Source organism: Lichenostomus cassidix, unplaced genomic scaffold (genome assembly GCF_008360975.1).
Source record: "Lichenostomus cassidix isolate B80296 unplaced genomic scaffold, HeHo_3.0 HiC_scaffold_47, whole genome shotgun sequence".
Lineage (NCBI taxonomy): Eukaryota > Metazoa > Chordata > Aves > Passeriformes > Meliphagidae > Lichenostomus > Lichenostomus cassidix.
Window position 1 is genome coordinate 2,166,151 of NW_028147553.1, and position 27,820 is coordinate 2,193,970.

Consider the following 27,820-nt stretch of genomic DNA (forward strand, 5'->3'; position numbering starts at 1 on the left):
AGTCCACTCCCAGGTCACTTATTTGTACAAATCCCAGGAAAAACCAGGTCTCCATCACAGGCCCTCCAAGTCCACCTCCACGCCACTTATTTTCCACAGACCGCGCGGAAATCCAGGTCTCCAGCACGGACGCTCCAAGTCCACTTCCAAGTCACTTACTTTGTATAGATCCCAGGAAAAACCAGGTCTCCATCACAGGCCCTCCAAGTCCACTTCCAGGTCACTTACTTTGTACAGATCCCAGGAAAAAACAGGTCTCCATCACAGGCGCTCTATGTCCACTTCCAGGTCACTTACTTTGTACAGATCCCAGGAAAATACAGGTCTCCAGCACAGGCCCTCCAAGTCCACTTCCAGGTCACTTACTTTGTACAGATCCCAGGAAAAACCGGATCTCCGTCACGGGCGCTCCAAGTCCACTTCCAGGTCACTTACTTTGTACAGATCCCAGGAAAAAACAGGTCTCCATCACAGGCCCTCAAAGTCCACCTCCATGCCACTTACTTACTACAGAGCGCGGGGCAATCCAGGTCTCCAGCACGGACGCTCCAAGTCCACTTCCAGGTCACTTACTTTGTACTGATCGCTGGTAAATCCAGGTCTCCATCACGGTCGCTCCAAGTCCACTTCCAGGTCACTTACTTTGTACAGATCCCAGGAAAAAACAGGTCTCCATCACAGGCCCTGCAAATCCACTTCCACATCACTTCCTTTGTACAGATCCCAAAAAAACCAGGTCTCCATCACAGGCCTTCCAAGTCCACTTCCACGTCACTTACCTTGGACAGATCCCAAAAAAACCAGCTCTCCATCACAGGCCTTCCAAGTCCACTTCCAGGTCACTTACTTTGTACAGATCCCAGGAAAAACCAGATCTCCATCACGGGCCCTCCAAGTCCACTTCCAGGTCACTTATTTTCCACAGATCCCAGGAAAAACCAGCTCTCCATCACAGGCCCTCCAAGTCCACTTCCAGGTCACTTACTTTGTACAGATCCCAGGAAAAAACAGGTCTCCATCACGGGCCCTCCAAGTCCACTTCCAGGTCACTTACTTTGTACACATCCCAGGAAAAAACAGATCTCCATCACAGGCCCTCCAAGTACACCTCCACGCCACATCCTTTCTATGGACCGCGGGACAATCCAGCTCTCCAGCACGGACGCTCCAAGTCCAGTTCCAAGTCACTTACTTTGTACACATCCCAGGAAAAACCAGGTCTCCATCACAGGCCCTCCAAGTCCACTTCCAGGTCACTTACTTTGTACAGATCCCAGGAAAAAACAGGTCTCCATCACAGGCCCTCCAAGTCCACTTCCAAGTCACTTAGTTTGTACAGATCCCAGGAAAAACCAGGTCTCCATCACGGGCCCTCCAAGTCCACTTCCAGGTCACTTACTTTGTACAGATCCCAGGAAAAACCAGGTCTCCATCACGGGCCCTCCAAGTCCACTTCCAGGTCACTTACATTGTACACATGCCAGGAAAAACCACCTCTCCATCACAGGCCCTCCAAGTCCACCGCCACACCACTTACTTTTTACAGACCGCGAGGAAAACCAGGTCTCCAGCATGGACGCTCCAAGTCGACTTCGAGGTCACTTACCGTGTACAGATCCCACGAAAAACCAGGACTCCAGCACTTAACGCTCCAAGTCCACTTCCAGGTCACTTACTTTGTACAGATCCCAGAAAAAAACAGGTCTCCATCACAGGCCCTCCAAGTCCACTTCCAGGTCACTTACTTTGAACAGATCCCAGGAAAAAACAGGTCTCCATCACAGGCCCTCCAAGTCCACTTCCAGGTCACTTACTTTGTACACATCCCAGGAAAAACCAGGTCTCCATCACAGGCCCTCCAAGTCCACTTCCAGGTCACTTACTTTGTACAGATCCCAGAAAAAACCAGGTCTCCATCACAGACCCTCCAAGTCCACCTCCACGCCACTTACTTTCCACAGACCGCGGGGAAATCCAGGTCTCCAGCACGGACGCTCCAAGTCCACTTCCAGGTCACTTACCTTGTACAGATCCCAGGAAAAACCAGGTCTCCATCACAGGCCCTCCAAGTCCACTTCCAGGTCACTTACTTTGTACAGATCCCAAAAAAACAGGTCTCCATCACAGGCCCTCCAAGTCCACTTCCAGGTCACTTACTTTGTACAGATCCCAGAAAAAAACAGGTCTCCATCACGGGCCCTCCAAGTCCACTTCCAGGTCACTTACTTTGTACAGATCCCACAAAAAACCAGGTCTCCATCACGGGCCCTCCAAGTCCACTTCCAGGTCACTTACTTTGTACAGATCCCAGGAAAAAACAGGTCTCCATCACGGGCCCTCCAAGTCCACTTCCAGGTCACTTACTTTGTACAGATCCCAGGAAAAAACAGGTCTCCATCACGGGCCCTCCAAGTCCACTTCCAGGTCACTTACTTTGTACAGATCCCAGGAAAAAACAGGTCTCCATCACAGGCCCTCCAAGTCCACCTCCACGCCACTTACTTTCCACAGACCGCGGGGAAATCCAGGTCTCCAGCACGGACGCTCCAAGTCCACTTCCAGGTCACTTACTTTATACAGATCCCAGGAAAAACCAGATCTCCAGCACAGGCCCTCGAAGTCCACCTCCACGCCACTTACTTTCTACAGATCCCAGAAAAAACCAGGTCTCCATCACAGGCCCTCCACGCCACTTACTTTCTACGGACCGCGGGGCAATCCAGGTCTCCAGCACGAATACTCCAAGTCCACTTCCAGGTCACTTACTTTCTACGGACCGCGGGGAAATCCAGGTCTCCAGCATGGACGCTCCAAGTCCACTTCCAGTTCACTTACCTTGTACAGATCCCACGACAAACCAGGTGTCCATCACAGGCCCTCCAAGTCCACTTCCAGGTCACTTACTTTGCACACATCCCAGGAAAAACCAGGTCTCCATCACAGGCCCTCCAAGTCCACCTCCACGCCACTTACTTTCCACAGACCGCAGGGCAATCCAGGTCTCCAGCACGGATGCTCCAAGTCCACTTCCAGGTCACTTACTTTCTACAGATCCCAGGAAAAACCGATCTCCATCACAGGCCCTCCAAGTCCACCACCACGCCACTTACATTCCACAGACCGCGGGGAAATCCAGGTCTCCAGCACGGACGCTCCAACTCCAGTTCCAGGTCACTTACCTTGTACAGATCCCAGGAAAAACCAGGTCTCCATCACAGGCCCTCCAAGTCCACTTCCAGGTCACTTACTTTGTACAGATCCCAGGAAAAACCAGGTCTCCATCACAGGCCCTCCAAGTCCACTTCCAGATCACTTACTTTGTACAGATCCCAGCAAAAAACAAGTCTCCATCACAGGCCCTCCAAGTCCACTTCCAGGTCACTTATTTGTACAAATCCCAGGAAAAACCAGGTCTCCATCACAGGCCCTCCAAGTCCACCACCACGCCACTTACTTTCTACAGATCCCAGAAAAAACAGGTCTCCATCACAGGCCCTCCAAGTCCAGTTCCAAGTCACTTACTTTGTACAGATCCCAGGAAAAACCAGATCTCCATCACGGGCCCTCCAAGTCCACTTCCAGGTCACTTACTTTGTACAGATCCCAGAAAAAACCAGATCTCCATCACGGTCACTCCAACTCCACTTCCAGGTCACTTAATTTGTACACATCCCAGGAAAAAACAGGTCTCCAGCACAGGCCCTCCAAGTCCACTTCCAGGTCACTTACTTTGTACAGTTCCGAGAAAAAAACAGGTCTCCATCACAGGCCCTCCAAGTCCACTTCCAGGTCACTTACTTTGTACAGATCCCAGGAAAAAACAGGTCTCCATCACAGGCCCTCAAACTCCACCTCCATGCCACTTACTTACTACAGAGCACGGGGCAATCCAGGTCTCCAGCACGGACGCTCCAAGTCCACTTCCAGGTCACTTACTTTCTACGGACCGCGGGGCAATCCAGGTCTCCAGCATGGACGCCCCAAGTCCACTTCCAGGTCACTTACTTTGTACAGATCCCAGGAAAAAACAGGTCTCCATCACAGGCCCTGCAAATCCACTTCCACATCACTTCCTTTGTACAGATCCCAAAAAAACCAGGTCTCCATCACAGGCCTTCCAAGTCCACTTCCACGTCACTTACCTTGGACAGATCCCAAAAAAACCAGCTCTCCATCACAGGCCTTCCAAGTCCACTTCCAGGTCACTTACTTTGTACAGATCCCAGGAAAAACCAGATCTCCATCACGGGCCCTCCAAGTCCACTTCCAGGTCACTTATTTTCCACAGATCCCAGGAAAAACCAGCTCTCCATCACAGGCCCTCCAAGTCCACTTCCAGGTCACTTACTTTGTACAGATCCCAGGAAAAAACAGGTCTCCATCACGGGCCCTCCAAGTCCACTTCCAGGTCACTTACTTTGTACACATCCCAGGAAAAAACAGATCTCCATCACAGGCCCTCCAAGTACACCTCCACGCCACTTCCTTTCTATGGACCGCGGGACAATCCAGCTCTCCAGCACGGACGCTCCAAGTCCAGTTCCAAGTCACTTACTTTGTACACATCCCAGGAAAAACCAGGTCTCCATCACAGGCCCTCCAAGTCCACTTCCAGGTCACTTACTTTGTACAGATCCCACAAAAAACCAGGTCTCCAGCACAGCCCCTCCAAGTCCACTTCCACGTCACTTACTTTGTACACATCCCAGGAAAAAACAGGTCTCCAGCACAGGCCCTCCAAGTCCACTTCCACGTCACTTACTTTGTACACATCCCAGGAAAAAACAGGTCTCCATCACGGGCCCTCCAAGTCCACTTCCAGGTCACTTACTTTGTACAGATCCCAGAAAAAACCAGGTCTCCATCACGGGCCCTCCAAGTCCACTTCCAGGTCACTTACTTTGTACAGATCCCAGGAAAAAACAGGTCTCCATCACAGGCCCTCCAAGTCCACTTCCAGGCCACTTACCTTGTACAGATCCCAGGAAAAACCAGGTCTCCATCACGGGCCCTCCAAGTCCACTTCCAGGTCACTTACTTTGTACAGATCCCAGAAAAAACCAGGTCTCCATCACGGGCCCTCCAAGTCCACTTCCAGGTCACTTACTTTGTACAGATCCCAGGAAAAACCAGGTCTCCATCACGGGCCCTCCAAGTCCACTTCCAGGTCACTTACTTTGTACAGATCCCAGGAAAAACCAGGTCTCCATCACAGGCCCTCCAAGTCCACTTCCAGGTCACTTACTTTGTACACATCCCAGGAAAAAACAGGTCTCCATCACAGGCCCTCCAAGTCCACCTCCACGCCACTTACTTTCCACAGACCGCGGGGAAATCCAGGTCTCCAGCACGGACGCTCCAAGTCCACTTCCAGGTCACTTACTTTATACAGATCCCAGGAAAAACCAGATCTCCAGCACAGGCCCTCGAAGTCCACCTCCACGCCACTTACTTTCTACAGATCCCAGAAAAAACCAGGTCTCCATCACAGGCCCTCCACGCCACTTACTTTCTACGGACCGCGGGGCAATCCAGGTCTCCAGCACGAATACTCCAAGTCCACTTCCAGGTCACTTACTTTCTACGGACCGCGGGGAAATCCAGGTCTCCAGCATGGACGCTCCAAGTCCACTTCCAGTTCACTTACCTTGTACAGATCCCACGACAAACCAGGTGTCCATCACAGGCCCTCCAAGTCCACTTCCAGGTCACTTACTTTGCACACATCCCAGGAAAAACCAGGTCTCCATCACAGGCCCTCCAAGTCCACCTCCACGCCACTTACTTTCCACAGACCGCAGGGCAATCCAGGTCTCCAGCACGGATGCTCCAAGTCCACTTCCAGGTCACTTACTTTCTACAGATCCCAGGAAAAACCGATCTCCATCACAGGCCCTCCAAGTCCACCACCACGCCACTTACTTTCCACAGACCGCGGGGAAATCCAGGTCTCCAGCACGGACGCTCCAACTCCAGTTCCAGGTCACTTACCTTGTACAGATCCCAGGAAAAACCAGGTCTCCATCACAGGCCCTCCAAGTCCACTTCCAGGTCACTTACTTTGTACAGATCCCAGGAAAAACCAGGTCTCCATCACAGGCCCTCCAAGTCCACTTCCAGATCACTTACTTTGTACAGATCCCAGCAAAAAACAAGTCTCCATCACAGGCCCTCCAAGTCCACTTCCAGGTCACTTATTTGTACAAATCCCAGGAAAAACCAGGTCTCCATCACAGGCCCTCCAAGTCCACCACCACGCCACTTACTTTCTACAGATCCCAGAAAAAACAGGTCTCCATCACAGGCCCTCCAAGTCCAGTTCCAAGTCACTTACTTTGTACAGATCCCAGGAAAAACCAGATCTCCATCACGGGCCCTCCAAGTCCACTTCCAGGTCACTTACTTTGTACAGATCCCAGAAAAAACCAGATCTCCATCACGGTCACTCCAACTCCACTTCCAGGTCACTTAATTTGTACAGATCCCAGGAAAAACCAGGTCTCCAGCACAGGCCCTCCAAGTCCACTTCCAGGTCACTTACTTTGTACAGTTCCGAGAAAAAAACAGGTCTCCATCACAGGCCCTCCAAGTCCACTTCCAGGTCACTTACTTTGTACAGATCCCAGGAAAAAACAGGTCTCCATCACAGGCCCTCAAACTCCACCTCCATGCCACTTACTTACTACAGACGGGGCAATCCAGGTCTCCAGCACGGACGCTCCAAGTCCACTTCCAGGTCACTTACTTTCTACGGACCGCGGGGCAATCCAGGTCTCCAGCATGGGCCCCAAGTCCACTTCCAGGTCACTTACTTTGTACAGATCCCAGGAAAAAACAGGTCTCCATCACAGGCCCTGCAAGTCCACTTCCACGTCACTTACTTTGTACAGATCCCAAAAAAACCAGGTCTCCATCACAGGCCTTCCAAGTCCACTTCCACGTCACTTACCTTGGACAGATCCCAAAAAAACCAGCTCTCCATCACAGGCCTTCAAGTCCACTTCCAGGTCACTTACTTTGTACAGATCCCAGGAAAAAACAGGTCTCCATCACGGGCCCTCCAAGTCCACTTCCAGGTCACTTACTTTGTACAGATCCCAGGAAAAACCAGGTCTCCATCACGGGCCCTCCAAGTCCACTTCCAGGTCACTTACTTTGTACAGATCCCAGGAAAAACCAGGTCTCCATCACAGGCCCTCCAAGTCCACCTCCACGCCACTTACTTTCCACAGACCGCGGGGAAATCCAGGTCTCCAGCACGGACGCTCCAAGTCCACTTCCAGGTCACTTACTTTATACAGATCCCAGGAAAAACCAGATCTCCAGCACAGGCCCTCGAAGTCCACCTCCACGCCACTTACTTTCTACAGATCCCAGAAAAAACCAGGTCTCCATCACAGGCCCTCCACGCCACTTACTTTCTACGGACCGCGGGGCAATCCAGGTCTCCAGCACGAATACTCCAAGTCCACTTCCAGGTCACTTACTTTCTACGGACCGCGGGGAAATCCAGGTCTCCAGCATGGACGCTCCAAGTCCACTTCCAGTTCACTTACCTTGTACAGATCCCACGACAAACCAGGTGTCCATCACAGGCCCTCCAAGTCCACTTCCAGGTCACTTACTTTGCACACATCCCAGGAAAAACCAGGTCTCCATCACAGGCCCTCCAAGTCCACCTCCACGCCACTTACTTTCCACAGACCGCAGGGCAATCCAGGTCTCCAGCACGGATGCTCCAAGTCCACTTCCAGGTCACTTACTTTCTACAGATCCCAGGAAAAACCGATCTCCATCACAGGCCCTCCAAGTCCACCACCACGCCACTTACTTTCCACAGACCGCGGGGAAATCCAGGTCTCCAGCACGGACGCTCCAACTCCAGTTCCAGGTCACTTACCTTGTACAGATCCCAGGAAAACCAGGTCTCCATCACAGGCCCTCCAAGTCCACTTCCAGGTCACTTACTTTGTACAGATCCCAGGAAAAACCAGGTCTCCATCACAGGCCCTCCAAGTCCACTTCCAGATCACTTACTTTGTACAGATCCCAGCAAAAACAAGTCTCCATCACAGGCCCTCCAAGTCCACTTCCAGGTCACTTATTTGTACAAATCCCAGGAAAAACCAGGTCTCCATCACAGGCCCTCCAAGTCCACCACCACGCCACTTACTTTCTACAGATCCCAGAAAAAACAGGTCTCCATCACAGGCCCTCCAAGTCCAGTTCCAAGTCACTTACTTTGTACAGATCCCAGGAAAAACCAGATCTCCATCACGGGCCCTCCAAGTCCACTTCCAGGTCACTTACTTTGTACAGATCCCAGAAAAAACCAGATCTCCATCACGGTCACTCCAACTCCACTTCCAGGTCACTTAATTTGTACAGATCCCAGGAAAAACCAGGTCTCCAGCACAGGCCCTCCAAGTCCACTTCCAGGTCACTTACTTTGTACAGTTCCGAGAAAAAAACAGGTCTCCATCACAGGCCCTCCAAGTCCACTTCCAGGTCACTTACTTTGTACAGATCCCAGGAAAAAACAGGTCTCCATCACAGGCCCTCAAAGTCCACCTCCACGCCACTTACTTTCTACAGACCACGGGGCAATCCAGGTCTCCAGCACGGACGCTCCAAGTCCACTTCCAGGTCACTTACTTTCTACAGACCGCGGGGCAATCCAGGTCTCCAGCACGGACGCTCCAAGTCCACTTCCAGGTCACTTACTTTGTACAGATCCCAGGAAAAAACAGGTCTCCATCACAGGCCCTGCAAATCCACTTCCACATCACTTCCTTTGTACAGATCCCAAAAAAACCAGGTCTCCATCACAGGCCTTCCAAGTCCACTTCCACGTCACTTACCTTGGACAGATCCCAAAAAAACCAGCTCTCCATCACAGGCCTTCCAAGTCCACTTCCAGGTCACTTACTTTGTACAGATCCCAGGAAAAACCAGATCTCCATCACGGGCCCTCCAAGTCCACTTCCAGGTCACTTATTTTCCACAGATCCCAGGAAAAACCAGCTCTCCATCACAGGCCCTCCAAGTCCACTTCCAGGTCACTTACTTTGTACAGATCCCAGGAAAAAACAGGTCTCCATCACGGGCCCTCCAAGTCCACTTCCAGGTCACTTACTTTGTACACATCCCAGGAAAAAACAGATCTCCATCACAGGCCCTCCAAGTACACCTCCACGCCACATCCTTTCTATGGACCGCGGGACAATCCAGCTCTCCAGCACGGACGCTCCAAGTCCAGTTCCAAGTCACTTACTTTGTACACATCCCAGGAAAAACCAGGTCTCCATCACAGGCCCTCCAAGTCCACTTCCAGGTCACTTACTTTGTACAGATCCCACAAAAAAACAGGTCTCCATCACAGGCCCTCCAAGTCCACTTCCAAGTCACTTAGTATGTACACATCCCAGGAAAAACCAGGTCTCCATCACGGGCCCTCCAAGTCCACTTCCAGGTCACTTACTTTGTACAGATCCCAGGAAAAACCAGGTCTCCATCACGGGCCCTCCAAGTCCACTTCCAGGTCACTTACATTGTACACATGCCAGGAAAAACCACCTCTCCATCACAGGCCCTCCAAGTCCACCGCCACACCACTTACTTTTTACAGACCGCGAGGAAATCCAGGTCTCCAGCATGGACGCTCCAAGTCGACTTCGAGGTCACTTACCGTGTACAGATCCCACGAAAAACCAGGACTCCAGCACTTAACGCTCCAAGTCCACTTCCAGGTCACTTACTTTGTACAGATCCCAGAAAAAAACAGGTCTCCATCACAGGCCCTCCAAGTCCACTTCCAGGTCACTTACTTTGAACAGATCCCAGGAAAAAACAGGTCTCCATCACAGGCCCTCCAAGTCCACTTCCAGGTCACTTACTTTGTACACATCCCAGGAAAAACCAGGTCTCCATCACAGGCCCTCCAAGTCCACTTCCAGGTCACTTACTTTGTACAGATCCCAGAAAAAACCAGGTCTCCATCACAGACCCTCCAAGTCCACCTCCACGCCACTTACTTTCCACAGACCGCGGGGAAATCCAGGTCTCCAGCACGGACGCTCCAAGTCCACTTCCAGGTCACTTACCTTGTACAGATCCCAGGAAAAACCAGGTCTCCATCACAGGCCCTCCAAGTCCACTTCCAGGTCACTTCCCTTGTACAGATCCCAAAAAACCAGGTCTCCATCACAGGCCCTCCAAGTCCACTTCCAGGTCACTTACTTTGTACAGATCCCAGAAAAAAACAGGTCTCCATCACGGGCCCTCCAAGTCCACTTCCAGGTCACTTACTTTGTACAGATCCCACAAAAAACCAGGTCTCCATCACGGGCCCTCCAAGTCCACTTCCAGGTCACTTACTTTGTACAGATCCCAGGAAAAAACAGGTCTCCATCACGGGCCCTCCAAGTCCACTTCCAGGTCACTTACTTTGTACAGATCCCAGGAAAAAACAGGTCTCCATCACGGGCCCTCCAAGTCCACTTCCAGGTCACTTACTTTGTACAGATCCCAGGAAAAAACAGGTCTCCATCACAGGCCCTCCAAGTCCACCTCCACGCCACTTACTTTCCACAGACCGCGGGGAAATCCAGGTCTCCAGCACGGACGCTCCAAGTCCACTTCCAGGTCACTTACTTTGTACAGATCCCAGGAAAAACCAGATCTCCAGCACAGGCCCTCGAAGTCCACCTCCACGCCACTTACTTTCTACAGATCCCAGAAAAAACCAGGTCTCCATCACAGGCCCTCCACGCCACTTACTTTCTACGGACCGCGGGGCAATCCAGGTCTCCAGCACGAATACTCCAAGTCCACTTCCAGGTCACTTACTTTCTACGGACCGCGGGGAAATCCAGGTCTCCAGCATGGACGCTCCAAGTCCACTTCCAGTTCACTTACCTTGTACAGATCCCACGACAAACCAGGTGTCCATCACAGGCCCTCCAAGTCCACTTCCAGGTCACTTACTTTGCACACATCCCAGGAAAAACCAGGTCTCCATCACAGGCCCTCCAAGTCCACCTCCACGCCACTTACTTTCCACAGACCGCAGGGCAATCCAGGTCTCCAGCACGGATGCTCCAAGTCCACTTCCAGGTCACTTACTTTCTACAGATCCCAGGAAAAACCGATCTCCATCACAGGCCCTCCAAGTCCACCACCACGCCACTTACATTCCACAGACCGCGGGGAAATCCAGGTCTCCAGCACGGACGCTCCAACTCCAGTTCCAGGTCACTTACCTTGTACAGATCCCAGGAAAAACCAGGTCTCCATCACAGGCCCTCCAAGTCCACTTCCAGGTCACTTACTTTGTACAGATCCCAGGAAAAACCAGGTCTCCATCACCGACCCTCCATGTCCACTTCCAGATCACTTACTTTGTACAGATCCCAGCAAAAAAAAACTCTCCATCACAGGCCCTCCAAGTCCACTTCCAGGTCACTTATTTGTACAAATCCCAGGAAAAACCAGGTCTCCATCACAGGCCCTCCAAGTCCACCACCACGCCACTTACTTTCTACAGATCCCAGAAAAAACAGGTCTCCATCACAGGCCCTCCAAGTCCAGTTCCAAGTCACTTACTTTGTACAGATCCCAGGAAAAACCAGATCTCCATCACGGGCCCTCCAAGTCCACTTCCAGGTCACTTACTTTGTACAGATCCCACAAAAAACCAGATCTCCATCACGGTCACTCCAACTCCACTTCCAGGTCACTTAATTTGTACAGATCCCAGGAAAAACCAGGTCTCCAGCACAGGCCCTCCAAGTCCACTTCCAGGTCACTTACTTTGTACAGTTCCGAGAAAAAAACAGGTCTCCATCACAGGCCCTCCAAGTCCACTTCCAGGTCACTTACTTTGTACAGATCCCAGGAAAAAACAGGTCTCCATCACAGGCCCTCAAACTCCACCTCCATGCCACTTACTTACTACAGAGCACGGGGCAATCCAGGTCTCCAGCACGGACGCTCCAAGTCCACTTCCAGGTCACTTACTTTCTACGGACCGCGGGGCAATCCAGGTCTCCAGCATGGACGCCCCAAGTCCACTTCCAGGTCACTTACTTTGTACAGATCCCAGGAAAAAACAGGTCTCCATCACAGGCCCTGCAAATCCACTTCCACATCACTTCCTTTGTACAGATCCCAAAAAAACCAGGTCTCCATCACAGGCCTTCCAAGTCCACTTCCACGTCACTTACCTTGGACAGATCCCAAAAAAACCAGCTCTCCATCACAGGCCTTCCAAGTCCACTTCCAGGTCACTTACTTTGTACAGATCCCAGGAAAAACCAGATCTCCATCACGGGCCCTCCAAGTCCACTTCCAGGTCACTTATTTTCCACAGATCCCAGGAAAAACCAGCTCTCCATCACAGGCCCTCCAAGTCCACTTCCAGGTCACTTACTTTGTACAGATCCCAGGAAAAAACAGGTCTCCATCACGGGCCCTCCAAGTCCACTTCCAGGTCACTTACTTTGTACACATCCCAGGAAAAAACAGATCTCCATCACAGGCCCTCCAAGTACACCTCCACGCCACTTCCTTTCTATGGACCGCGGGACAATCCAGCTCTCCAGCACGGACGCTCCAAGTCCAGTTCCAAGTCACTTACTTTGTACACATCCCAGGAAAAACCAGGTCTCCATCACAGGCCCTCCAAGTCCACTTCCAGGTCACTTACTTTGTACAGATCCCACAAAAAACCAGGTCTCCAGCACAGCCCCTCCAAGTCCACTTCCACGTCACTTACTTTGTACACATCCCAGGAAAAAACAGGTCTCCAGCACAGGCCCTCCAAGTCCACTTCCACGTCACTTACTTTGTACACATCCCAGGAAAAAACAGGTCTCCATCACGGGCCCTCCAAGTCCACTTCCAGGTCACTTACTTTGTACAGATCCCAGAAAAAACCAGGTCTCCATCACGGGCCCTCCAAGTCCACTTCCAGGTCACTTACTTTGTACAGATCCCAGGAAAAAACAGGTCTCCATCACAGGCCCTCCAAGTCCACTTCCAGGTCACTTACCTTGTACAGATCCCAGGAAAAACCAGGTCTCCATCACGGGCCCTCCAAGTCCACTTCCAGGTCACTTACTTTGTACAGATCCCACAAAAAACCAGGTCTCCATCACGGGCCCTCCAAGTCCACTTCCAGGTCACTTACTTTGTACAGATCCCAGGAAAAAACAGGTCTCCATCACGGGCCCTCAAAGTCCACTTCCAGGTAACTTACTTTGTACAGATCCCAGGAAAAACCAGGTCTCCATCACAGGCCCTCCAAGTCCACTTCCAGGTCACTTACTTTGTACACATCCCAGGAAAAAACAGGTCTCCATCACAGGCCCTCCAAGTCCACCTCCACGCCACTTACTTTCCACAGACCGCGGGGAAATCCAGGTCTCCAGCACGGACGCTCCAAGTCCACTTCCAGGTCACTTACTTTATACAGATCCCAGGAAAAACCAGATCTCCAGCACAGGCCCTCGAAGTCCACCTCCACGCCACTTACTTTCTACAGATCCCAGAAAAAACCAGGTCTCCATCACAGGCCCTCCACGCCACTTACTTTCTACGGACCGCGGGGCAATCCAGGTCTCCAGCACGAATACTCCAAGTCCACTTCCAGGTCACTTACTTTCTACGGACCGCGGGGAAATCCAGGTCTCCAGCATGGACGCTCCAAGTCCACTTCCAGTTCACTTACCTTGTACAGATCCCACGACAAACCAGGTGTCCATCACAGGCCCTCCAAGTCCACTTCCAGGTCACTTACTTTGCACACATCCCAGGAAAAACCAGGTCTCCATCACAGGCCCTCCAAGTCCACCTCCACGCCACTTACTTTCCACAGACCGCAGGGCAATCCAGGTCTCCAGCACGGATGCTCCAAGTCCACTTCCAGGTCACTTACTTTCTACAGATCCCAGGAAAAACCGATCTCCATCACAGGCCCTCCAAGTCCACCACCACGCCACTTACTTTCCACAGACCGCGGGGAAATCCAGGTCTCCAGCACGGACGCTCCAACTCCAGTTCCAGGTCACTTACCTTGTACAGATCCCAGGAAAAACCAGGTCTCCATCACAGGCCCTCCAAGTCCACTTCCAGGTCACTTACTTTGTACAGATCCCAGGAAAAACCAGGTCTCCATCACAGGCCCTCCAAGTCCACTTCCAGATCACTTACTTTGTACAGATCCCAGGAAAAACCAGGTCTCCATCACAGGCCCTCCAAGTCCACCTCCACGCCACTTACTTTCTACAGACCGCGGGGCAATCCAGGTCTCCAGCATAGACGCTCCAAGTCCACTTCCAGGTCACTTACCTTGTACAGATGCTAGGAAAAACCAGGTCTCCATCACCGGCGCTCTATGTCCACTTCCAGGTCACTTACCTTGTACAGATCCCAGGAAAAACCAGATCTCCATCACAGGCCCTCCAAGTCCACTTCCAGGTCACTTACTTTGTACAGATCCCAGGAAAAAACAGGTCTCCATCACAGGCCCTCCAAGTCCACTTCCAGGTCACTTACCTTGTACAGATCCCAGGAAAACCCAGGTCTCCATCACAGGCCCTCAGTCCACTTCCAGGTCACATACCTTGTACAGATCCCAGGAAAAACCAGGTCTCCATCACAGGCCCTCCATGTCCACTTCCAGGTCACTTACCTTGTACACATCCCAGGAAAAACCAGGTCTCCATCACAGGCCCTCCACGTCCACCTCCATGCCACTTACTTTCTACAGACTGCGGGGCAATCCAGGTCTCCAGCATAGACCCTCCAAGTCCACTCCACATCACTGACTTTGTACAGATCCCAGGACAAACCAGGTCTCCATCACAGGCCCTCCAAGTCCACTTCCAGGTCACTTACCTTGTACAGATCCCAGGAAAAACCAGGTCTCCATCACAGGCCCTCCATGTCCACTTCCAGGTCACTTACCTTGTACAGATCCCAGGAAAAACCAGGACTCCATCACAGGCCTTCCAAGTCCACTTCCAGGTCACTTACCTTGTACAGATCCCAGGAAAAACCAGGTCTCCATCACAGGCCCTCCAAGTCCACTTCCAGGTCACTTACCTTGTACAGATCCCAGGAAAAACCAGGTCTCCATCACGGGCCCTCCAAGTCCACTTCCAGGTCACTTACCTTGTACAGATCCCAGGAAAAACCAGGTCTCCATCACGGGCCCTCCAAGTCCACTTCCAGGTCACTTACTTTGTACACATCCCAGGAAAAAACAGGTCTCCATCACAGGCCCTCCAAGTCCACTTTTAGGTCACTTACTTTCTACAGATCCAAGGAAAAACCAGGTCTCCATCACGGGCCCTCCAAGTCCACTTCCAGGTCACTTACTTTCCACAGATCCCAGGAAAAAACAGGTCTCCATCTCAGGCCCTCCAAGTCCACCGCCACGCCACTTACTTTCTACAGACCGCGGGGAAATCCAGGTCTCCAGCATGGATGCTCCAAGTCCACTTCCAGGTCACTTACCTTATACAGATCCCAGGAAAAACCAGGTCTCCATCACAGGCCCTCCAAGTCCACTTCCAGGTCACTTAGTTTGTACACATCCCAGGAAAACACAGATCTCCATCACGGGCCCTCCAAGTCCACTTCCAGATCACTTGCTTTGTACAGATCCCAAGAAAAAACAGGTCTCCAGCACAGGCCCTCCAAGTCCACTTCCAGGTCACTTACTTTGTACAGATCCCAGGAAAAACCAGATCTCCATCACGGGCCCTCCAAGTCCACTTCAGATCACTTGCTGTACAGATCCCAGGAAAAAACAGGTCTCAGCACAGGCCCTCCAAGTCCACTTCCAGGTCACTTACCTTATACAGATCCCACAAAAAACCAGGTCTCCATCACGGGCCCTCCAAGTCCACTTCCAGATCACTTGCTTTGTACAGATCCCAGGAAAAAACAGGTCTCCATCACAGGCCCTCCAAGTCCACTTCCACGTCACTTACTTTGTACAGATCCCAGAAAAAACCAGGTCTCCATCACAGGGCCTCCAAGTCCACTTCCAGGTCACTTAGTTTGTACACATCCCAGGAAAACACAGATCTCCATCACGGGCCCTCCAAGTCCACTTCCAGATCACTTGCTTTGTACAGATCCCAGGAAAAAACAGGTCTCCAGCACAGGCCCTCCAAGTCCACTTCCAGGTCACTTACTTTGTACACATCCCAGGAAAAACCAGATCTCCATCACGGGCCCTCCAAGTCCACTTACTTTCTACGGACCGCGGGGCAATCCAGGTCTCCAGCATGGACGCTCCAAGTCCACTTTTAGGTCACTTACTTTCTACAGATCCAAGGAAAAACCAGGTCTCCATCACGGGCCCTCCAAGTCCACCGCCACGCCACTTACTTTCCACAGACCGCGGGGAAATCCAGGTCTCCAGCATGGACGCTCCAAGTCCACTTCCAGGTCACTTACCTTATACAGATCCCAGGAAAAACCAGGTCTCCATCACAGGCCCTCCAAGTCCACTTCCAGGTCACTTAGTTTGTACACATCCCAGGAAAACACAGATCTCCATCACGGGCCCTCCAAGTCCACTTCCAGATCACTTGCTTTGTACAGATCCCAAGAAAAAACAGGTCTCCAGCACAGGCCCTCCAAGTCCACTTCCAGGTCACTTACTTTGTACAGATCCCAGGAAAAACCAGATCTCCATCACGGGCCCTCCAAGTCCACTTCCAGGTCACTTACTTTCCACAGATCCCAGGAAAAAACAGGTCTCCAACTCAGGCCCTCCAAGTCCACTTCCACGTCACTTACTTTGTACAGATCCCAGAAAAAAACACGTCTCCATCACAGGCCCTCCAAGTCCACTTCCAAGTCACTTAGTATGTACACATCCCAGGAAAAACCAGGTCTCCATCACGGGCCCTCCAAGTCCACTTCCAGGTCACTTACTTTCTACAGATCCCAGGAAAAACCAGGTCTCCATCACGGGCCCTCCAAGTCCACTTCCAGGTCACTTACTTTCTACAGATCCCAGGAAAAACCAGGTCTCCATCACAGGCCCTCCACGCCACTTACTTTCTACGGACCGCGGGGCAATCCAGGTCTCCAGCATGGACGCTCCAAGTCCACTTTTAGGTCACTTACTTTCTACAGATCCAAGGAAAAACCAGGTCTCCATCACGGGCCCTCCAAGTCCACCGCCACGCCACTTACTTTCCACAGACCGCGGGGAAATCCAGGTCTCCAGCATGGACGCTCCAAGTCCACTTCCAGGTCACTTACCTTATACAGATCCCAGGAAAAACCAGGTCTCCATCACAGGCCCTCCAAGTCCACTTCCAGGTCACTTAGTTTGTACACATCCCAGGAAAACACAGATCTCCATCACGGGCCCTCCAAGTCCACTTCCAGATCACTTGCTTTGTACAGATCCCAGGAAAAAACAGGTCTCCAGCACAGGCCCTCCAAGTCCACTTCCAGGTCACTTACTTTGTACAGATCCCAGGAAAAACCAGATCTCCATCACGGGCCCTCCAAGTCCACTTCCAGGTCACTTACTTTCCACAGATCCCAGGAAAAAACAGGTCTCCAACTCAGGCCCTCCAAGTCCACTTCCACGTCACTTACTTTGTACAGATCCCAGAAAAAAACACGTCTCCATCACAGGCCCTCCAAGTCCACTTCCAAGTCACTTAGTATGTACACATCCCAGGAAAACACAGGTCTCCATCACGGGCCCTCCAAGTCCACTTCCAGGTCACTTACTTTGTACAGATCCCAGGAAAAACCAGGTCTCCATCACGGGCCCTCCAAGTCCACTTCCAGGTCACTTACTTTCTACAGATCCCAGGAAAAAACAGGTCTCCATCACAGGCCCTCCACGCCACTTACTTTCTACGGACCGCGGGGCAATCCAGGTCTCCAGCATGGACGCTCCAAGTCCACTTCCAGGTCACTTACTTTCTACAGATCCAAGGAAAAACCAGGTCTCCATCACGGGCCCTCCAAGTCCACTTCCAGGTCACTTACATTGTACAGATCCCCGAAAAAACCCGGTCTCCATCACAGGCCCTCCAAGTCCACCTCCACACCACTTACTTTGTACAGACCGCGGGGCAATCCAGGTCTCCAGCACGGACGCTCCAAGTCCACTTCCAGGTCACTTACCTTGTACAGATCCCAGAAAAAACCAGGTCTCCATCACAGGCACTCCAAGTCCACTTCCAGGTCACTTACTTTGTACAGATCCCAGAAAAAACCAGGTCTCCATCACAGGCCCTCCAAGTCCACTTCCAGGTCACTTACTTTGTACAGATGCCAGGAAAAACCAGGTCTCCATCACAGGCCCTCCAAGTCCACTTCCAGGTCACTTACTTTGTACAGATGCCAGGAAAAAACAGGTCTCCATCACGGGCCCTCCAAGTCCACTTCCAGGTCACTTACTTTGTACAGATCCCAGGAAAAAACAGGTCTCCATCACGGGCCCTCCAAGTCCACTTCCAGATCACTTACTTTGTAAAGATCCCAGAAAAAACCAGGTCTCCATCACGGGCCCTCCAAGTCCACTTCCAGGTCACTTACTTTCCACAGATCCCAGAAAAAACCAGGTCTCCATCACGGGCCCTCCAAGTCCACTTCCAGGTCACTTACTTTGTACAGATCCCACAAAAAACCAGGTCTCCATCACAGGCCCTCCAAGTCCACTTCCAGGTCACTTACTTTGAACAGATCCCAGGAAAAACCACGTCTCCATCACAGGCCCTCCAAGTCCACTTCCAGGTCACTTACTTTGTACAGCTCCCAGAAAAAAACAGGTCTCCATCACAGGCCCTCCAAGTTCACTTCCAGGTCACTTACTTTGTACAGATCCCAGAAAAAAACAGGTCTCCATCACGGTCCCTCCAAGTCCACTTTCAGGTCACTTACTTAGTACAGATCCCAGGAAAAACCAGGTCTCCATCACAGGCCCTCCAAGTCCACCTCCACGCCACTTACTTTGTACAGATCCAGAGGCCATCTGGGTCTCCAACACCGACGCTCCAAATCCACCGCCAGGCCACTTACTTTGTACAGAGCGCGGCACCATCCAGGTCTCCAGCACGGATGCTCTAAGCCCACCTCCAGGCCACTTACTTTGTATAGATCCCGGGGAAAACCAGGTCTCCAACACGGGGGCTCTATGTCCACCTCCAGGCCACTTTGCACAGAGCGCGGGGCCATCCGTGTCTCCAACACGGGCGCTCTAAGTCCACCTCCAAACCACTTACTTTCTACAGAGCGAGGGGCCATCCAGGTCTCCAACACGGGTGCTCTGGGTACACCTGAAGGCAACTTACATTGCACAGATCCCAGGGAGATCAGGGTGTCCGATACGAGTGCTCTAAGTCAGCCTGCAAGCCACTTATTTTGTACAGATCCTGGGGCGATCCAGGTCTCCAACACGGGCACTCTAACTCCACCTCCACGCCACTTACCTTGTACAGATCCCAGGGCGATCCGGGTCCTAAAGACCGGTGCTCTAAGGAGCCTGCAGGCCACTTACTTTCTACAGATCCTGGGGCGATCCAGGTCTCCAACACCGGCGCTCTAAGTCCATCTCCAGGCCACTTAACTGTACAGAGCGCGGGGCCATCCTTGTGTCCAACACGGGCGCTCTAAGTCCACCTGCAGGCCACTTACTTTGTACAGATCCCAGGGAAAACCAGGTCTGCAACACGGCCGCTCTAAGTCCATCTCCAGGCCACTTACCTTGTACAGATCCCAGGGAAAATCAAGTCTCCAACACATGCGCTCTAAGTCCATCTCCAGGCCACTTACTTTGTACAGAGGCAAGAGAAAACCAGGTGTCCAACACGGGCGTTCTGAGTCCACCTCCAGGCCACTTACTTTGTACAGATCCCAGGGAAAACCAAGTCTCCATCACAGGCGCTCCATGTCCATCACCAGGCCACTTACTTTGTACAGATGAAAGTGAAAACCGGGTCTCCAACACGGGCACTCTGAGTCCACCTCCAGGCCACTTTGTACAGATCCCGGGGAAAACTAGGTCTCCAACACAGACGCTCTAAGTCCACCTATAGGCCACTTACATTTTACAGATCCCAGGAAAAACCAGGTCTCCAACACGGCCGCTCTAAGTCCACCTCCAGGCCACTTATTTGTATGGAGCGAGGGGCCATCCAGGTCTCCAACACTGGCGCTCTAAGCCCACCTGCAGGCCACTTACTTTGTACAGACCCCGGGGCGATCACGGTCTCCAAAACGGGTGCTCTAAGTCCACCTGCAGACCACTTACTTTGTACAGATCCTGGGGCAATCCAGGTCTCCTACATGGGTGCTCTAAGTCCACCTGCAGGCCACTTACTTTGTACAGATCCTGGGGCAATCGGGGTCTCCAAGACAGGCGCTCTAAGTCCACCTGCAGGCCACTTACTTTGTACAGATTCTGGGACGATAGGGGTCTCCCAGACAGGCACTGTATGTCTTACCTTCAGACCAGCTGTCACAGATCCAGGGGCGATCGGGGTCGCCAAGACGGGCGCTCTAAGTCTTACCTTCAGGCCAGCTTTCACACATCCTGGGACAATCGGGGTCTCCATGACAGGTGGTCTAACTCCACCTGCAGGCCACTTACTTTGTACAGATCCCAGGGTGATCGGGGTGTCCCATACAAGTGCTCTAAGTCAGCCTGCAGGCCACTTACTTTGTACAGATCCTGGGGCGATCGGGGTCTCCAAGACGGGCGCTGTAAGTCTTACCTTCAGGCCAGCTTTCACAGATCCTGGGGCAATCGGGGTCTCCAACACAGGCGCTTTCAGTCCACCTGCAGGCCACTTACTTTGTACAGATCCCAGGGTGATCAGGGTGTCCCATACAAGTGCTCTAAGTCAGCCTGCAGGCCGCTTACTTTGTACAGATCCTGGGGCGATCACGGTCTCCAAGACGGGCGCTCTAAGTCTACCTGCAGGCCACTTACGTTATACAGATCCCGGGCCATCAGGGTCCCGAACACGGGCACTCTAAATCTCACTTTCAGGCCAGCTTTCACAGAATCCGGGGCGATCGCGGTCCGTAATACGGGCGCTCTAAGTCCACCTGCAGGCCACTTACTTTGTACGGATCCTGGGACGATCGGGGTCTCCCAGACAGGTGCTCTAAGTCTCACCTTCAGACCGGCTGTCACAGATCCTGGGGCGATCGGGGTCTCCGCGACGGGCGCTCTAAGTCCATCTGCAGGTCACTTACTTTGTACAGATCCCCACCTTACTTACTAGAAGCCTCGCTTTTGGATGCCGTCTTTGATGTGAGGCACGTACCTTGTGACGTTATGAACCTGCTGAAAAAATTTCAAGCATCACGCTCTATACAATCGGGAATTCCAGTAAGTTGTAAAAAAAATAATAAAAATAAAAAACTCCTAAACAATGAAATACAAAACAAAAAAGCCACAAAAACCAAAATCAAAAAAAAGCCAAGAAAAACCAAAGTCAAACAAAAAGCCCTAAATCCACACCAACACGCACAACCTCCCCTCCAGAAAATAATAAAGAAACCGGGCTTAAAAAAATACCAAAAACCGGCCTAGAAAAATTAGGTTCCAAAACACCAAAAACCCCCCAAACAAAATCTGATTCCAAAATACCAGAATAAGCTAGTTTCAAAATAATAGAAAAACAAATCTCAAACCATCAGAAAAACAGGTTGCAAAATGTCAGTTTTAAAGTACCAGAACACTAAGTTTCAAAATGCCAAAAACACCCAGTTTCAAAACGCCAGCACACCGAGTTCCAAACTGCCAACGGAATTCTATTTCAGATTTCAAAATAGTGGCGGAGAAGACTGGTTCTTTTCCACAAAAATGAAAGCCTGGCACCCCAGTGTTTTAGGGCAGACAATAGGCTGTGTAGGGGAGGGAACAAGCAGCTGACTCTTCTCCACCTGCCCCCCCCCGCCTTTCAAGGAGCAGCAAACGCTTCCACCTGTACCCCGGTACCAGAAGTCTCGTACGGGAGCGAGCTTTGCGCATTCTTAACCCCAATGGCCCGCAACAGTCGGTTGCTTTTCTCGCTTTTATTTATAATGCGTAACACCCTAATTAGAGAGCTCGGTACAACATTCACATCGTTACTAATCTTCCCTACTTAGGTCACATGTGGAATACTACTTAGCAATCAGCAAAGAATAATTCTACAAGTTAGCAACAAATTATTCAACTTACGCAGGTATGCTGCCAAAACACAAAGTTTCATTTCTTACCTCATTTATGCCCTTTTGCTTGATGCAGCTGTATAAAATAATAAAGTATAGTAATTTCCCTGAAGAGTTTTCTTCTCTATCAAGCCCTTTACTCACCAGAAAGGTAAGTCAGAGGAACCTAAGAGCCACAGCTGCTCTGAGGGCTTTGATACCCAATGGTATTTGCCTCCTCCCTTTTTTCAGGCATGCTGGGAACGAGAGGCGGGCCCAGCCAGGGGTATATTAACCCCAGCCTTTGGCTAAGGGGTTTATTTTCTCTCTGGAGTTCACTGGAGTCAGAGCTGTCTTCTCATTTAAAGGAAGGGGCTTTTTCAGCTCAGGTTTTTTCAAGCAGGTGCTTTTGGCATCTAAAGCAAGAGAGGCTTTGAAGACATGGTGAGGAAGGTAGCGCTGAATGCAGTGAGTATTTAAGTTCATTATTTTGGGTTGTATGTTCAGAGTTGGTAAGATGCTTTTGTGCTTTGTAATTTAACAGAATTTGTATTTTGATGTTGGTTTTCTTTTTCTAAGAAGCATTGGAACTTCCTGAAATTCCTGATTGTGTTAAGTGTGGCGCTTGAAACTTTTTCATCAGATTCATCATGTCAAAAAAGAGACCTGCCTCTTGTCAAAGATGACATCCAAAGCTGAGGCTTCCAGTAAGTAAGGTGGGGATCATTACAAGGAGAAGGAGAGTGAGCAGGGCACTAGGTTAGGAATTACAGGGGGGTGGGGTGAGGGGTTGAAGGCAGCACAGTGGGAAATAGTGTCCATTGAGGGGCCCCGTAAGACCTTTCCCCAAGACCAGCAGGTGCGTTTATGTGTGCTAAGGCGCACAAATACGCCCCCTCCTCACAGTAACGGCACGTAATTCTACCTCTCGGTAACCCAGGTGTCCATCATAATGACAGCCACAGCCTTCAAGTGGGGATGAAGCTGGAGACTTAAAGGCCTAAGTGCACTTAGGAAATGGCAAGTGGCTGGATTGTGGGGTTTGTCCCACGTGCCGCTAAACTCATGCATTGACTTTGGTTTTCTTTTTCGTAGCCAACTAAGGAGCTCACCAGCCATACCGGGGCCTTCCGAGAGAGCCGAGGCGGACTCCCTTTGCGTCCAGCGTGGATTCCCGTTGCCGGCCGTCTAAAAGAGAAGTTGGGGGCCATAACCCAGAGATGGGACGATAGCGGGGTAGCAGGCCGGAAATTCCCGTGAGAGATCTAAAAATTAGCTCAGGGAAAGAGATGTTCTCTGAGGGACTTCTTAGTAGAGCCAGAGGCGGCAGCAGCTTTACTTTGTTTGCAACCGTAAGGATGCACAGCACGGAGCAGTTCCAGTTTGTGTCACGTTGTCTGGCGTCTTTTGTCGTCTGCTCTGTCTTTGGGATGTCTCAGATCAATTGTCTCTGTCTGTTGTGCTTTATTGCGAGCGTCGGTTGGCATCTCTGGGTTCTCAAATATTTGCGCTTCTCGGTCCGATGCCAGCGTGATTTGTTCTTATTCTTGTCTCGGCCGTGTCTTGGAACCGCGTATTGGAAGCGTGGAGTCAGATGTGTTTTGAGGCCTTGTTCCCGGCTGTATTGCCATCCATCCTTTCCAGGTGTGAGTTGTAATGTCTTAGGGCTTGTAAGGATGCGTGGAGCGTTCTGAACGTAGCATTATCTCACAGCCATCTTGATCATTGTGACTGACCGTTCTTGTAACAGATTGCTGATGTTCCCCTTAGCTCATGCGTTGATGTTTGGCGTTCTTTTTTGTAGTAGACTAAGAGAGAGAACTGCCTGGTGACAGCAGGAACTTCCGAGATGTCAAGGTGTTCTTTGTCACCAGACACGGATTCACATCCCTGGATGTCTAAGGGATAAGTCAAGCACTATTACTCACAGAGGGGATGGAAGCCGGGTGCCAGGCTAGGACTCGCCGGGAGGGATTGTTGTATTAGCTTTGGACGTGGGGATGTCCAAAAAAGGGCCCCTTAGGTCACGTAAAGGGAGAGCCTGACTTCTGATGACGACGCAGAGTTGCGCAGGGCAGGGCGGTCCTGGTGTGTGTCGCATCGCTTGTCTACCGTGCGTTCCCTGTCTTTTGTGTGTCTTGCGTTGCATATCTTTTGCCTCACCCCTTCGAGGGGATTATCTAAAAGGCCAGGCCATCCTTACCATCTCTGATCTCCGTGTTCCTCGGCTTGGCGCCGATATCTTTGAACCTTCAATGCCCGAGCTCAGGTGTGCATCAGAATCTCTGCATCTCTTTAGAAGCATCGAGTCGGAAGCCTTTTACAGTCTTGTTCTAAGCCGTGTCGACAGCTGTACATGGCAGTGATCCATTATAGCAGGCTAGGACTTGTAAGGGTGTGTGGTCAGAATCTTGTCCCTATCTTCGTGATTCACGGGCTTCCATCTTTGCCATTTTGGCGAGCTTTTCGTAATGTGATCACGTTAGCATCTTCTGCCGGGGTTTTTTGGGCCTGGTTAGCTCACCGTCAGTCTCACCTGGGCCATCTCATTCCTCATCCTCTCGATCATTGCAGTCATCTCACAGAGAGTTTTCTCTCATTGTCGTGTCCCCTTGTTGCACATCCTGTCTAATGTCTCTTTGTGTCTCTGTGTGTGTGTGTGTGTGTTTGTTTGGCCTGGAGCTGCAAGTACAGATGTGATGTACTTCGATCAGATAGGGGAGGTTGTAGTTTTTCAGTGTTTCAACGTGGTTTTTGGCACTTGAGAAACGATTCACCGAAGATCCCCATCTGTATCTGTGCTGGGAATGGTGAAAGTGCGGTGTTCCCAGTTATGGCGTGGGTGGCTGTTGTGGTGACGCCAGGTCAGGGCTTCCACTCTATCCCAAAGAGCGCCTACCTCCAGCCTGTGTGTCCCCTCAAAAGCAGGTACTGACTGTGTGCCTGTCCCCTTCAGCTCCTCAGCCCATGTGGCCTGTGGCCTGTGTCCTGTCGTGGCCACCCTGAGCCCAAAGAGGCCCATGTGGTGCTCCCGGGCTTGTCACTTCCTGCTGGGATTGCTGTGGTACCCCCTGCTCTGCCTAATGTTACCCTCTGAAGCAGGGGCATCCCTCTGCTTCAGGAATGTCCGTCTGATGTGCCACAAATGAGGGGCACCCTGTAGTGTAGGTCTGCACGGGGGTCCCTCCTGCCTTCCCCGGTCTCCTGGCAGGAAGGATACCGCAAAGCGCTGACCCCCCGTGACAGCATAAAAGGTCCTAGTTTCACTAAGCAGCCTGACATCCCCCCAGCCATCAGCAGAGGCAAGCTGAGACCAGACCACTTGTTTGGCAAGAAGTTGCCAGAACCTTTCTCTCTTCCCCATATTCCCTATGATCATGGCGTGGTCCCTGTGAGAAAGTCAGGGGATTAGTGAAGGAATCAGGGGCTTCCTTGTTGAAGAGGAGCCTAGCCCCTTCCAATGGCTGCAGACCAGGGGGGTCAGTTGGATCCAAATATTCCAGCACTGGGGCCACAGCAGCACCTAGCTCTGGACCTTCTCCTGCCATCTGGGAGTCTCTGTCATCCTCCAGCACTGACACCCTGAGCGTGGACCCCCAGAACCACATGAGGGTGTTTGGAGGAGTCACGGTGGCGCCCCCTTCCTGCCCCCAGCCTGATGCCCATGCTGGTACCTGCCACATTCATTGTCCTGGCAGAGCCTCGGTGGGTCTGGACAGCACGCTGGCACCAAACATGTCCTCCCCCAAAACGGGGTGTCCCACACTTTGAAGTGAGAGCAAGAAGCTGGAGATGCTGGGAGAGGCAGTGGGAGTACTGGAAGGGAGAAAGGTGTGGGAGGCAGAGCCGGGACAAAGGAGGAGATGTCACAGAGACACGGGGATATGGGGAGGGGGTGCACGGCTTGAGGGGATTGCCCATGTTGTCACCCCCGGGGGTGTGAGAGTTTGTCCAGGGTGGGATGGGGCTGTAGTGGTGAACCCCAAGTGAGATGGGGGTGATCCCATGGGACGTGGGCAGAGTCCCAGCTTGTCTGGCTACCCCATCCATTATTAACGCAGCATGGCAGTAGAGCCCAATGTCAGCCCAAGACAGGTGTGGCCCCCCCCTTCCCCATTGCAGAGTCCCACGCAAACCTTATAAAATCGGGAGCGCACGTCTAGACCTGACAGCTGTGCTGGTGCCCAGGGCAGAACTTGGCATCACGGGGCCGAGGGTGTTGTGGAGGGGCTGGGGGGCCCTGGCCCCTCAGCTCTATCCAAGGATGACTGAGAGATGCTCGGGGCAGGGCCTGATCCAGCCCCCTGTGCCCCAGAGTCCCACCTAAAATAAAAAAAATGTAGAGTAAGCATTTTTATCGCGGGCAAGTGCCTGTCAACATAGTGGTGAAGATTGTGTAGAGCCCCTGTGCTGTCAGACACTCCCCAAGATCTGTCTTCCAGGTAGAGAGAAGGGCATGTGGCTGCCATCATTGTTTTGGGCAAAGAACACTTTTTAGCTGGTTATCGGTTTTGCATCCTTTGATATCATTGCTGCAATATTTGTTTATATTTGGTGCCCTGAACAAGCACTTCCAGCTGTCATGCTGGGTAGTGAAAAATTAAAATCAATGCAAAGAAATTATTTCTATGATTGATACCAATATAGCTTGCTGTCCCTAATCCCACCAAACAGGTTTCTACAAAGGTTCAAATGGTCAGGTTTTCCCTTTCACAAAGCCCTACTGAAGTGAGTGAGGTAACACACATGTGATGTACTGTATCTTCTGTGTTGTTATTAAGCCTTGCCAGATGGTTTTGATTAGGTCAAGTTGCATTTGCAAGTGTGTCCATGACAGGAGGGTGGAGATGTTTCCAACCTGTGGAAAAGAGCCATTGTTCCATGCCAGGTGCCCAGAGCCAAATGTGGGATTCTGCATCCTAAAATTGTGAAAATGGCAGTATTTCTGCCGGACTAAAGCTGCCAGGAACTAGGCCTGTGGTTGGCCTTGGAGTCCTGGGATCCTTGTCCAAACTCTGTGCAAGGCTGTAGGGTGGAAATATTTCCTACCTGTTGAAAGGAGACACCAGTTAAAGCCAGGTTCTGTTTTGGGATGAGTGAGCAGCAGGAAGAGGGAGAGAGAACACGCTGCTGATCCATCAGGGAAACCTTTCCAGGTAAGATATGTCAGAGTCCTATTTTAAAGACTCAATATACCCTCTGTTTCTTACGGCAAGTAAGAAAAATAGCTCTATGGTGTGCTCCTGCTAAGTTCTAAACAAATGAGCAGTGAAGCTGCTGACATTTAAACTGAAGTGCTTTCAGCAGGCCTTGAGAAGGATCCCATCAGACTGCAGTGTATTTGGATAACCTAATACAACCAGTGTGCTGACCAGAGATGTGCTAAATGCACCAAGGAAAGCAAAGTGTTGCTCAGGTGTTTTGGTCACAGCAACGTGAGTTAAACCACACAGAACACTTCCAGCAGAAGCGTGGCCTGGGCTGCTCGCACATTGAGACTGAATGATTATACAACCGCTACCTCCGAACTCTTTCTTTGAGCCTCTTCCTTGCTTCCCTCTGACCTGGCTGACTGGAACAGCACGTGGAACAGATACTGACAAGCACCCGCCATCTGAGCTGTGCAGCG

General features: G+C 51.5%; 1 protein-coding gene across 32 annotated transcripts in view; it reads left to right on the forward strand.

Moving 5' to 3' along the window:
• The window catches only part of LOC146422092 (uncharacterized), a 540,861-nt gene that overhangs the window by 491,352 nt on the left and 21,689 nt on the right, over positions 1-27,820 (forward strand). The window lies entirely within an intron of this gene.